This window comes from Dromaius novaehollandiae, chromosome 14, assembly GCF_036370855.1.
Source record: "Dromaius novaehollandiae isolate bDroNov1 chromosome 14, bDroNov1.hap1, whole genome shotgun sequence".
Classification (NCBI taxonomy): Eukaryota; Metazoa; Chordata; class Aves; order Casuariiformes; family Dromaiidae; genus Dromaius; species Dromaius novaehollandiae.
The window spans coordinates 12,731,729-12,744,615 of record NC_088111.1 but is presented as its reverse complement, the minus strand read 5'-3'; the positions used below and the strand labels follow the sequence as shown (position 1 = coordinate 12,744,615).

Sequence of the window (12,887 nt, the reverse complement as noted above, 5' to 3'; positions counted from 1 at the left end):
CTGACAATCTTTCTTAAGTATGCTTTGACTGTTAAGTATGTTTTAACTGTTAGCCTCCTGCAGAATATACAATTGCTTAAAAATACAGAAACAACTTCCAAATAGCTTCACCTACAGTGTTTCATTAGTAATAATGCCTATTTAGAAGTAGATTTATTTTAAGTAATCTCTTGGAATTCAAACCAGCTCTAGTGACTTGCAAAAAAGGCCCTTTTCAGCTGACTGTCTTATGTATGGCACACCGCTTTACTACACCAGTCATTCTAATTTCCTGAGTGAGAAGTGAATGACAGCTTGAAGTTGAGGATCTTCTGATCATTAAAAAAAATGGATGTGCTGTCCTCTGTTGGTCACACTGGTTGTCACATGTAACACTCAATTAAATAGAGAGGCAGCAAGAGACACTGTTAAAATGACAAAAATGTTGAAACTAAATTAAATCTGCTTTACCTTCCACTCTCACCAATGTGACTGAATAGCGTGAGGGATATGTAAACAGCCTCAGTTACAAAAAATGATGCAACGATGGGTGCTGGAGGCTAAGTTAAAGAGAGGGCTCTGCTTTCCCATGACTCCATGTACCAAACTTTGCCCGGAGGTACACACAGAGGAAAAACAGGGAATAGTAGCAAGGATGATCCGAGCTATGGAAAACATGACCGCAAAGGAAAGATTTTTATATGTTGGGGTAAGAGTATCAAAAAAGTTTAATCTTTCTGCAAAAGAGAAAGAAGCACGCTGTCATTTGTGCCCATGGTGGGTATCAGATAAATAAGGCAAATTATGTAAAAAGTAGTCACAGTTTATTAATACTTGAAAATTACGATAGAAAGCTTGATACTTGGCAACAAAACTTCTCATCTAATGTTCAAAAGTATAAAATAATAAAATACTAGCAGAATATTACTGTATGCAGCCTAGGAGTTCATGATTAATTTAAAAAAGTCGAGGAAGGATAGCTAGGAGGTGTAGCCAGAAAAATGCCAAGCCGTCAGCACGCCTCACCGACGGCACTCTGTCCGCAGCAGCGTTACCGGCAGCGTGCCCTGCCGCAGCGGCTCCTGGGCTCGCCCGCGCTCCCCTTGCTCACACGCTGCCACGTACCATTTATGAAGGAAGACATTACTTCAGTATGATGGTGGTGTTAGTATGGTTAAATTCTTTTTGTTACTATACATTATGATCCTTCCAGTGACGTTAAGGACAAAATTTCTGAGAAACTTCAGTGGCAATAACTCTAAGCACTTTTTTGGGGATTTTTTAAAAAATTTTGATTAGACTAGAAAATACTGTGCAAATCAATCTAGAAACAGAGACAATGTCATCAATTAACTTCCATTAGATAGGATGCAAAGAAAAAGTAATAAATTTGGAGGAAAATGCAATTTGACGTGATGTAAATGAATATATGTCGTTGCAGTAAACGTGTATGGTGTTTTATTTATATCTACATGTCTTAACGACTACTGAGGTTATCAATTTTTATTCAGCAATAGCTTCACTTTTGCTGTGATTTCATAGATATTTTTCTAATTACAAAAGCAATGTATAATTTCAAGTAAATAACCATAGGACATGTCTTTAAAAGATTATTTAGTAGAATTATTATTAACCGCAATGGAATTTTTGTCTGCAAACTTTGTAAAAACTGGCTCTGTATTTTCTTATTTCTATGTATATCCTGTAATACAAAATCATAGGCCTCAATCCATTTTTATGTGGTTTATACATGAAGCTGTAGATCTCAGGTATACTTCGCTTACTTTTATAAACATATTTCTAAAAAGCAAATGAACAACAATTTATGTAAGCGTTAGTCATCACACGTGAGGTGATTCCTCTCTAGGTTTATCCCTGAGGCTGTAGTAATCGAAAGCAATATTTATCAGAGACATGTTTTGTCCTTGGGATTGATTTATAGGTTTAGTTTTGAAAACACTGTTATGAAAACAACTTCAGGGACACTGCTATTCTTCAATGTCTGTACTATCTCTGAGTAAAAATATCTGAAAAAACAGAAACCAATTTAGAACATTTGGGGGTTTAAATTTGCATATCCTTTGTACTGAAACTGTAACTGCTAAAACATTAATAATTTAAAATTTTCCATCTCTCTTCCATCTAGGGAGACTGGGGTAGTGTTGTCATTAGATGTCCTACTAGAAGTACAAAAAGGAAGTGGAAGGCAAGTGCTTTGCTTCCCTCTGTGCTGATGTTTGCTCCAAACCACCCAATTGGCTAAACAGGAATTCTGCAGACTTGTGAGTACTGACAGTAAACCAGCATAAGTGCAAAACACACACTTTGGCCACCATGTATTTTAATTGCATGTAATTAATATAATATGGTAATCTTCATAACAGCAAATATGCACAGAAAAGCTTAATACAGAATAAATGGTTAGCTCTCTTGCATTTCGAATACTTGCCATCCTCGTGTCCCTTGGGACGGGCGGACAGCACACCTCTTCGGCTATCATCTGCCCTATCTTCAGTTACCTGTTTTCAACACGGCGGTAAATTCAGCTCACCAGCATCAGAAATAGAAGATGTAAACACTAGCCGAACAGTCCCTTTCAGTAGCTATACAGATGAATAAATCTCTTTTTTCTAGCCAGGGGAGAGAATTAAGTTAGAAAATAATTAAATTAATTACAGGATTAAAAAGAAATAGCTAGGGAGTGGGAGGAATGAGGAATTACAGGATCGTTTTTGCAGCTTCACCCTGTCGCGCTCGGCGCTGTAAGCCAAAGGCGCCCAGTGCCGCCCTTCCTCGCGGGCTGGCTCGCGGCCGCCCGCCGAACCCGCGCCGTGCCCAGCGCACGCGCGTGCTTTTCAGGAACTGACGGAAACCCGTGTGCGACACAGGTTTTACTTGATTTTGGCAGGCCATTTTTTCCCTTCCTTACATACTTGAAATGTGTTACACAGCGCGAGTGTAAGGGCCTCCCAACGCGGGATTAGGCCCTGGGGAAGGCGGTCTGACAAAAAACAGCGTCCGTTGCTGCAGACACCCTTCTTCTGTAAAGGAGGGGATCCTGGCGGCAGCTCAGGCACGGCTGTGCCCGCAGTGACACCCCCAGCACAGAGCCCAGGGCAGCAGCGCGGCCGTTACCTCAGGCAGCACGGGGCCGCTGGCGCCCGCGGCGCCGCCGTTAAACAAAACGCTGCCGCTTTCCCGAATCAGCACGTGCGCCGCGAGGTGTGAGCGGCGAGGGCGGGGCCGCCATCTTGTTTCGCCGCGGCGCGGCCGTTGCTCCCGGGGGGCTGCCCGCCCGTCCCCGCCGCCGCGCTCCCCTTAAAAATGATCGAGGGCGGCTCCCGCTGCCGGGGAACTGACAAGGCACGGACGGGGTTCGAACCCGTGATCTTCGGTTTACGAGACCGACGCCTTACCACTTGGCCACCGCGCCTGCGTTATAAGGTCCGCCCGACGCCCTTCTATGGCTGGCGCCACTCCCGCGCGGCGGCGCGACCCAGTGGTTTCGCCAACCGCGCGGCGGCAGCTGGCGGCGGGTCCCGCCCCGCCCCCCCGGCGCCCCCCCCCCGGCGCCCCCGCGTGCGCATGCGCCACCACACGTGGCGGCCGTTGGGCGCGCTCGCGGGCGCTGGGCGGCCGCTAGTCGGCGGGGCGCTGAGGGAGCGGGAGTGGGGTCTCCTCGGTAGGTGCCTGTAACTGTGGGAGGCGGCGGTGCGGCGCCTGGGGGAGGGCGCCGAGGAAAGTCCCTCTCCGGGTGGGTGTGGGGAGCAGCGAGGTGCTGCCCCGTTCCGTTCCGTCCTGTCCCTCGTTGGCGGCCCGCATGGGGAGCGGGCGGCGGCGGCGGTGTCCTCTCCCCGCGCCGGCCCCAGCGAGGCGCCGGGGCTCGGGGGCGCCGGGCCCCTGAGGGAGGCGGCCGGGCGGGGGCTGCGGCGGCGGGTGGGTGCCCCCTGGGGAGAGGCAGGCTTGTGAGCGGGCGCACAGCTGTGCTGCAGCCTGCGTTTCTTTACCGGGAGATGGCACTCTCACGTTAGCGTCAGCGTACCGTGCTGGCAGCTGGTTGGGGGTAACGTAGCCGTTGTGTGTCTTGAGGGAGCAGCTTAGAGAGGGGAAAGAAAAAGCAGGAATAAAGCTTTCTTTCCTTCTCCCCGAAGACAAGCAGAAATGCAGACGTCGTTGAGATAACTACATAATAAATACCAAGTAAAACTCACTTCATAAAAATACAAATTAAGTGCATGGCACTTGTTCCATATAAAAAGCTCGTGTTGTGAAATGCTGAAAAGATATTAAAAGTTGTATATTCTTTAACTCCCAGATTTGGTCTCGTAGATATTTACAAGTGTTATCTGAAAGCACAGCCCTCAGTTTTATTTTGCTCTTTCTTATAGAGATCCCTTTAAATCACCAATAAAACTTAGGCTATGTTCCATCTTCCGGGATGAAAACACTTTTATTTATTGACCTGTGGCAGGGAGAACCAATATCAGCTATGAACAGTTATTTTTCTTGATGAAAGAAGCTTGTGAAGAGGTTGACAAAAGTACCTTCATAAGGGTTGAGATCAAAGTGAGTAATTTGGTGGTGCCCAAATGCAGACGTGTTAGAAGATGAATTATATCTTTATGCTTTGACGATGTTCTTTAGGCATAGGTTTCCCTGATGACTATAGTTTAAAGGCTTAAATGTATGAGCAAATGTCAGTTTATTTAAAAATTACCATGTGTCATCTTCTCCTTGATAACTCTGTGATAAACACCTATGTTTTAGCAAACACAAAGTAATTTGAATCAGCTTCATCTGCAAAGAAAGATGTCTAAACTAATTTAAATGGTCTTACCGGACAGTAGGCCCACCATAAATGTGTGTGCTACCACTGTGGGTCAGCTGTGACACGTGTTTTGCTTTGCTTTGGTTTTCTAGTCCTTACGGGCGTTACTGACGGCATGGCCAGCCTGAACGCCTCTTGGAGTTTATGTTCGAGTCTTGCTCATTGCTAGCCTCAAATTACATACCCTGATCTGGTCTATGGAAAGCCAGGAGGCACTCAGGAAGCCAGAAGAAAAGTACATTTGTATTCTTTTGTCCTGATCGTTCTGATTGCTGTAGCACTTTATAGTGTGATGATGCATAGGAGTGGAAGTGGTGGCTTCTTCACCCTGCTCTCACATATGCTGCTTTTATGATTAAGAGTGACCTCCTAGGGCCAGTGATTTTAGCTGACTGAAGTTACCCGTTGTGTAACCAGCTCACAGCAGGAAGGAGTTAGACATTACTAAATCATGTTCGACTGATGTCTTTGACTTTTCTAACCTTGCTTGTTAGAAAACATGCTCTTTTATGTGCCATACTTGCCAGTTGGAACTTGTCATCACAGTTCTTGTGCAGTTCCCTTCTGTGTTTTATTTATTGCTGTTTTTATGTCATCTTTGTGAGCTGAGAAGTAATGTTTTTTGGGGCTTGAGGGGAGATGTGTGATGGGAGGAAGTCAAGAAGAATATTTCAATTATATGTGGAATTCATATATTATGAGTTGTACCTTTTCAAATACACCAAATTTTAGATAAATGTATTCAGTCTGCATTGGGAAAGGTATTTAGCAGTAAAGCAACTTCTAGCACTGAAGTTATTCCTTACTGGGGAGGTAGAACATTCAAGATGAAATCACAAAGATCTTGTGAGAAGATTAAGAAGAAATACTTGTTTTGATTTGAAGGAAGTTGTCTGCTCTCTTTAGCAGCCTAACTTCATTAATGCTTTTAGAAAATACTGATATTGCTAGCTATCTAAACAAAGAGCTGTTTAATGATGAAGTGTTTTTGTGCTGCTTTAAAAAAAACCAATATACTAATACTTGCCATTTTAAATTGGATTTTATGCTGTGTAACTGTCTGTGGTTTATTTTGAAGTCTGGGTAGCTCCTAGGTCTCAATCAACAAAACAGCAACAATAAAGAAAAAACACTCTCTTTTGAGTTCATCATAGAACAAGTCTAATATACTGTGAAATAATTTTCATAGTGAGTAAGGGGAAGAAAAGATGTTTATAGCTAATAATAAAATTTCGGAGTTATTCTAGATTGAAACAGAAGAAAATTCAGCTAATTTCTTCTGCAACAGTGTTTTAAAAACTTTTATGCTGTCCCTCGTCTCCCTTGGGAGGAAGACATTCTTAATAAATAAATAAATAAATAAATGAAACCAAAAGCCAAACATCTCTGTAGTTCTGATGCTTACAAAACCCACATCAGTTAACTAGTTGTAGGAATACGACAATGTGAAACTGATGTCTGTTATGTAAAACATGCTTGTTCAACTTTTCTCATCTTCTACCACTGATTATTTATTTAATATTCTTGTAGTTTGTCTTCTGAAACTTAGAAGAATGTGAAGCTTTTGGAGTGGGGAGTGCCTTCCTATTACGTATTCATACAATTCTTGAAACAGTGGGGTTGTAAGCATGATACAAAGATGTTGTATCAGGGCAAATATTAATTTATAAAGTATAATTTATAAAGTAGTGTATTAGTTAAGTAAATTACAGAGTTTTAAACTCCTGATTTTTTTTTTATTTGGGATGAATAAAAAAGCTCTTTCAAAAGTTCAGGAAGGATCAGAGTAGATTCTTCAGGTTTTCTGAGTTACAGATTAATATTGCATGTTGTTGCCCCTAATGTAACAACAAGCTTCCCGTTGTTAGAGAGCTCTTGTTGCTTTGAAGTGTTAATCTTAGCAAAAGCTATAGCAATGTTTATTGTTACAGTATTTTATTTGGGAGGAAAAGTGATCTGTGTGCTCATAAAAGTTTTTTGGCAGTTTTATTTGGTAGAAATATTAAGTCAATATGAATTTGCTTTGCTTTTGTAGCCAGAAAAGGTGGATGAGCTGGTCAGAAATCTGGTCAGGCTCCCTTTAGGTGAATGGAGGTGAAACAGAAGGACTAGAAACTGGGATGCTGCATGGCACATGTCATATGGTTAATCTAGATGATTACAATATAATATATAATATAATATATAATGAGTCAAAGTAGTGATTCAGCTAGTTCAGCATCCTTCCTGTGCTGGTGGTTAGTATGAAGTACTCTCCACCCTTTCTCAGGCTGACATATTGTATTGTACTGCTCTTGGAGTGATTATATATGCTTGAACCTATTCTTTGCATACTGATCAAACTCTGTATTTAACAGACATCTTTTTTATCAAGAATTGTCCTAAATAATTACAGAAAACTGTATAGAGAGTCCAAATGTGAAAGCCTGTGCAAGCAGTATTTAAAGTGTCAGAAATGATAACATAACTCAAAATTGTTTAGTACAGGTACCACTCGCTGTCATCCATGGTTTCTTTTCTTGAGTGTGTTTGAATAATGAGAGAAATCTTTCTGGAGAAATCTCATTTTATACTACATATACATTAAGATTTCATTGTCAGCTGAAAGTCAGTAGCATAGCGAGGAATATTTTTAGATGAGATGAAAGCATTATGTTGACATATATTGTTGTTGATCAAGCATGGAAATTTTGATAGTCTGAAGCTGGGTACATTGCTGCTAGCAAGGTATTGCATCTAAGAACACAGACTGTAGAATTGAGGATGATTTTTCTGGGAAGGTGTGACAATGGAAACTTTGTAAGTTGACCGAGTGTGAGATGCTGTTACAATATTTTGACAAAAAGAACAAATATTTTACTGGGATAGTCCTCTTATGTCCTGTGTGTCAAAGCAGTGAGGAAAGGAGATTACTTGCTGATAAATTGGTGTCTGCTCTGTGTTTTTAAAATGATGGTGAAAACATGGAGATGTATCCAAGTGTGTACAAGTCTTGAGTACATGCATGCATTGGTAACATCCTGGTGATGTTTTTAATGATGATGATGCAATATTAATTTGTCTTCTGTTTCTGTAATTGTAGCACCAAGAGTAATTTTCAACTAAAGGTAAATGACTAACCATTCATAGACAGGATTGAAAGGCTGTTATAAAAAAACGTTTATCAGGGAAAATACCAGTCATAAATTAGTGAATTTGAGTCACGTTGACTATCAAAGTATCAAACCTTCTGAAGTGAGCTTTGACTCGACATCTTTTATTCCACTTTGAAAATGCTGTGAACACAAGCAATGTTTGTCTAGTTAAATATTAAGAAAATGATGCCTATATTAATGTAATTCTTTGGGGTTTTTTTTTTCATTTTAACTTCAGGAAGCATTTGCAGCAATCATCTGTCTGATTGTTTTACTCAAACCCTTATTCTCATTCCTGGGGGACTCTCACCATTTAGCTAGAAACCTAAGAGAGGCATTTCAGTGAGGTTTCTGTCTGAGAAGTGCAGAAGTAGTTGCACTATTCTCTTTATGTTATACATTTGTAAATCAAAAGTATGGTCAGGTTACCAATGTGGTATGCTCAAGTGAAGACATATCAACAGACCCCCCCACACACACCTTTTTTTTTCCAGGGTGTGGCTGTGCAATACTTTGATAATCAGAGTCTTTCAACGGCTCTTAAGTTGAACACATGGGATCACTGACAATTTCCGATAACTTAGCATAGTCTGTATTCCATCCTTCCATTCTTCCTTCTGTCCTTCCTTCCTTCATTGTGGTCTCAGTGATAATGGGACTGTTGTTGAGAAGAGTTCTTATATAGTAGCAGCTTCCTTTCTGTTCACTAATCTCTCTGAAAAGTGTAAATGCTCCATTGTCTAGCATGTGTGTGGTTGCTCGTTATCTTATTCTGTGATTAGATAACAAAGGCACAGATTCAACTCCTGTTCTAGTTTTGTCACTAGCTTTGTCTTCCTGATCCATTAGTCCCTCTGTGGCATGTATATTGCTCTTATGTAATATCATAAGGCTGAATTTAATGTTTATAGAGTGATTTTTAAGAATTTAACAGTCTTTCTAAGAAGTAAAGGTTAGTGCTTCCTCCCTAGTAAAAAGTACTGTGTAATAAGAAAGTTAGTTATAATACAAAATAACTTGTTGTATTTTAGACTAGAGAAATGGAGAAAATGTACATGATGAAGGGTCTGAGGACATGGGGGAAGTGAGACTATTTTTATTGTTTTAAATGGTAAACTTCTTGAGTGTTGATATTGCAGGATCTTAAGCTGGTGACATTTTTCCCCAGTATTTTCAGACTGCACTGATGCTTTCTTGGGCAACCATGGAAAGGCAGATTGCACCACAGTCCTCAGTTGTCTGGTTTTGAGTGGCACTGCCTCTTCTACTACTGGCTTTTTGTCATCCTTTTTTTTGTTCTCTGAGCCTTTTCTTTGTTCTTTTACCTTTTTTGTGTCATCTCATTTTCTTACCTTTCACACTGTTTTATGCGATCACGTCTTTTTTCAAAGGTTAGTCTTAGGACGCATATATTCTATGATAATTTTTGTGCCAGAGGTTCTCATAAAGATGCCTGCACTGTTTAATGATTGTATAACTAATGAATGTCCAACTCCTAAAATTTTTGGTCACAAGGAGCTGGAGATGTATCTCCAGAAGTTTTACTTGCTCAGGAATGTTTAACAAGATTTGGTGTCATCTCAGAATTTTTCCTCTGCAGTTGGCTGTCATCTCATTCCTTTGAGCATCTAGATGCCAGTTCTCCAGTTCCCTGTTCTCATTGCATTGTCTCGTGTCTTTTCTTGCCCTGACACTGGTTATAGCATTTATTGGAGCTTGTCTGGCCTCGAGAATTGCGAAGACTTCTATAGATTTTTTTTTTTCTGTTGTGGTTGGAGTTGGCCTGGCAACTAATAATTTTTTTTCAGTCCCTCAATCATGTGTGAATGTAGCTAGCAGTTGTGCTGTGTGAGACTTAGGACTCCCCCTCATGCTAGTCTGTGTAGGCATCTTTGGCAAGCTTTGATAGGACAGTTCACTTTTTAAGACTCTGTCTTTCTAGCATCTTTCTGATTCTTTCTCTTTTTGTTGGTAGCCTTCTAGTGGTGGTAGTACCTACAGAAGGATGTTGTTTATGTCTCTTGTCTTACTCTGGAATGATAATATTGGGAGTTCACCCTAGCAATTTGGCAGAGAGTTAGTGCCAGACTTGCACAGCATTCATGCCACACATTTCTCACCCATGGCTGGTGATACCATGACCAGAACAAGCATGTCTGTATGCAAGATAGTGAAGATTAATTCCTCTGTTTAGGAATCTAATTAGTCTTTGAGACCAGAGCATTTTACACAATATACCCTGACATAGTCAGTGATGTACCTTCTAGGTTCCCTGGGCTTAAGGACTTTATCCATTGTGAGGGGATTGTGAGTGGGAAATCTAGAACAGTGTCCTCAGAATTACCTTCAAGGACAGGGGGTTTGCTAGGGTTAACCTGCTCACCTCAGAGATTAATGGGATGTTTAAGACATTATATTTCAGGGCTCGTGTGTGCTTAGGATCTATCAGATAAGCGATGTCCGATCTCTTGGTCAGACAGCTGTATATGCAGCTTCTTTCTGGCTCTTCCTCTTTTTTTGTTAGTTTTTGATTTCTCAGTTTATAGCTAAAAGGACTTAACCAGATGAACTTAGTTGGCAAAGGACCAGATAGATTCTTGGGTAGTTACTCTACTTGTCTTTGTTTTCTGTTATCTTAGGCCATTTATTTTTAGGATAGAGAACATTCAATTAATTTTGAACAGTTTCTCCTAGAAATGGTTTCTGCTTCTGTCTCACACATATACTTTTGGGGGGGATTTTGCTCAACACACTGTTGTAGCATGTCTCAAGATTTTGGTATCTCTTCAGGGATTGATCTTATCCAGTAATATAATTCAAGCTTAATTCTAGCTACCTTGATAAAATACTTAAAAGCCTGAGTCCCATTATACTTTTCTTTGAAAGTGTCATTTATGCTGGTCATTACCCTTATTTGAGCTAAGCACGAGTCCTTTGTCTCTATGCTGAATCCTTCCGAAAAAACCTGCTTTAAAACACAACCAGGATTTCCTAAAGGAAAGCCCTCAGATGACTCTGGTAACAAAAAGCTAGTGCTAGAGATTTTGCAGAAAGGAGAAAATAAATACCTTTTTTTGGTTTTGTTTTCTTTTTTCTTTCCCCACCTAAGTTTCATTCTTCTGAGACTGAGGTGTTGCTTTAGGAGAGGGCGTTGATGTCCTTTTTTAATTTACAAGACTAGGTCTTTCTGCAAATCTCCCTGACTTTCTAGGAGATCCAGGGGAACAGTCATATTTACACAGAATTTATCCAACTGTATAACTGGGTTTATAAAATATTCCTATGAGATTGCTGGCAGGCTCCCCAGTTAGCCATTACCAGAGCTTAGACTTTGTCTGTAGCTTTGCAAAAGAATGTTTCTATTCACTCTGTTTTTGCTTTTATCGACAGCAGTTGTCTTAGGGGGAGTCAAGAATGATGCAGTACAGTGGCTGAGTGATCCTGCAGTCCTTGTTCTGCAAAGACGACTGGAGACTCATCTTCAGGTAATATTTTATGTGAAGGGAAACACTATTTTCAGTTGCACTATAAATTTATGGATAAACACTTAAAGGGGAAAAAATGCTAGAATTAAGATATTACATCTCAGATGATAGTCTGATTTGTTACTTTTATTCTCTTTTAGGAAGTTCTCAGTTGGGATGTAGAGTAGATTACAGGGCATGAGGAAGTGTGTGCGACTTCTTTGCTTTCTAGGAAAAAAAAGTCACTGACTTGAGATAGTACAAATGTTCTAAGAAATCTGTTACTCTTTTAGCAACATTCCAATAAAACAGAACAAGCTAACAGGCAGGAGCATACAGTATATCCAGAGTAAAGACAAATGCAGTGATGACCATTTGTAGAAAATGGTTTAATATATTCAGTTTTTATTGAAAACTAAGTTTTAGCTTGTGGAAGAAGTTCACTCAGCATAACTCGAGCTTTATCAGGCATCACTGTCTTGATGTTTACACCATAATAGTAATATTAATATATCAGGTTGTGGGGGTGATGTATTTATGTTTACAGGTCTTTCTAAAAGAATCAAAAATAAAAATTGCTAGTTGAGTCCAAACAAATGATTTGTCACTAATATATTCTAACTCTAGATTCTGTAATAGAAAAACACATTGTCAAGAAGTGCTGTATTCCTTTTACAATATTTGGATCGTAATATCTGAAAGTAAGTGTGTGGCATATATAGCCTACTAACTTTCAGAATAGTAAAAGCTCATAAAGAAAAGATATATTAAGAAATTTACAGGGCATCTTAGTAAGTTTTAATTCAGTGTTATGGGCACTTCTAGATTGATAGATTTGATTTTGTAATAGCCAGATTCTGCTATCATCACAGTAAAAGAGAGTTTAGGAAGGAAAGGATGGGTGATCTAGTGTGGGGATCGCCCACCACAGTAGGAAGCATAATAGTAAATATTCAAATGCAGCAGGTTCATGATGACATGAAAAGAAGCTTGTGCATATTAAGCAGCTCATAACTTTTTTTTTTTCCTGATGAGCTGCATCTAGTTTTTTTTCCTAAAGGGAAATTTACAACTTAGTGTTCACTCAAAGTCCTCTTATCTATTTGTTCTAAAAATGCAAGCTGAGCAGAAAATGCAAATACAAAAATCCCACAGTCCAGCACATCGTGAAAGCCTTATCTTGGAAGGTTTTAGGAACGTCATGAATGAAAGTGGGTGTAATCCTATCTAAATCACAAATCTACTCCTTTCTGTGACTGTGTGTGTGAAATACATCTTATTTTCTCACAAAACAGCCTTGTTCTTTGCATTGTTCTTGGTTGTTGTTTATTTTAAAAAATTTTTATTGTTAGAGAATTACAGATCGCTGCTGTTCAGAAAAAATGTGGTACAAACTAGTATGTTTCTTCTTGAATTGAAGGCTAGTACAATGAAGTATAATAAAGAAGCCCAGTACTTTATAGACAACAATAATGACAGAAT

At 40.0% G+C, this 12,887-nt stretch overlaps 1 non-coding gene across 1 annotated transcript; it reads right to left on the bottom strand.

The window, feature by feature from the left end:
• Positions 1-3,340: 3,340 nt before the first annotated feature.
• Positions 3,341-3,412, bottom strand: TRNAT-CGU (transfer RNA threonine (anticodon CGU)). Its single transcript has one exon. It is a non-coding gene; the product is annotated as a tRNA-Thr (tRNA).
• Between the last annotated feature and the right edge of the window lie 9,475 nt (positions 3,413-12,887).